General features: G+C 34.3%; 1 non-coding gene across 1 annotated transcript; it reads right to left on the reverse strand.

The window, feature by feature from the left end:
- Nucleotides 1-516: 516 nt before the first annotated feature.
- On the reverse strand, nt 517-622 carry LOC114200913 (U6 spliceosomal RNA). The gene has a single exon (XR_015768857.1). It is a non-coding gene; the product is annotated as a U6 spliceosomal RNA (small nuclear RNA).
- Nucleotides 623-993: the final 371 nt, after the last annotated feature.

The following is a 993-nucleotide window of genomic DNA, read 5'->3' on the forward strand; positions in this document are numbered from 1 at the left end:
CATTTTTATTATCCATTCATGATTCCTTTATCAATCAGCAAGTTCTTTTATGCAGCCGTCATAGCTTTAATTTATGGTCTAGTTTCTTTTTTTTCTTTTTTCTTAAATTGTTGAGCTCACCTCCTAACCTGTCAGCTTCTTTAGGGTAGGGACTTTCTTATTTCTCTTTAAGTACTTAGAAGCTAAATACTGTGTTTAAATGTAAGTTGGTACTCCATAAATGTGTGTGGTTTTTTTTTTAAAGATTTTATTTATTTATTTGTGAGAGAGAGAGAGAGAGAACGTGAGTCGGGGGAGGAGGGGCAGAAGGAGAGGGAGAAGCAGACTCCCCACTGAGCAGGGAGCCTGACATGAGGCTCGATCCCAGGGTCTTGGGATCATGACCTGAGCTGAAGGCAGATGCTTAACCGACTGAGCCACCCAGGTGCCCCTATAAATGTGTTTCATAAATAACTTAAAAGATGAAGAGAGCATAGACATACCAGAATTTATTTTTTTTAATTTAAAAAAAAATTTTTTTTAATGGAATGCTTCACAAACCTGTATGTCATCCTTGCACGTGGCAATGCTAATTTTCTCTGTATTGTTCCAGTTTTAGTATGTGTGTTGCTGAAGCAAGCACAAAATACCAGAATTTAGAATGGAATCGAAACTAGGTGACTCATTTTTGTATACACAAATATTTTCCATAATTATATTTCATATTAACTTTCCTTAGACCTTTACTGTTTCTTTACTGTAGTTCTACCAATTACTCATATTCTAGGCTTGTAGAGAGTAGAACTCATATTTTCTTTTCCTATTTAACTGAGCCATTTGTTTCTCCCTGGGGTAGTTTTATTTAATTGGAAAACTAAACATTCCTTGTTAATTAATAGATGTTACCTACAGGGTATTATTTCATAGCAGAAGAAGAGTTTACTAAGACATAATACATAGTATAATATAAAACTTGAGTACAAATCAAATGAGTAAACAAATTGAGGCATCTAA

This window comes from Eumetopias jubatus, unplaced genomic scaffold (genome assembly GCF_037043125.1).
Source record: "Eumetopias jubatus isolate StellerSeaLion01/CBP00866 unplaced genomic scaffold, mEumJub1_p1.0 scaffold_8, whole genome shotgun sequence".
Classification (NCBI taxonomy): domain Eukaryota; kingdom Metazoa; phylum Chordata; class Mammalia; order Carnivora; family Otariidae; genus Eumetopias; species Eumetopias jubatus.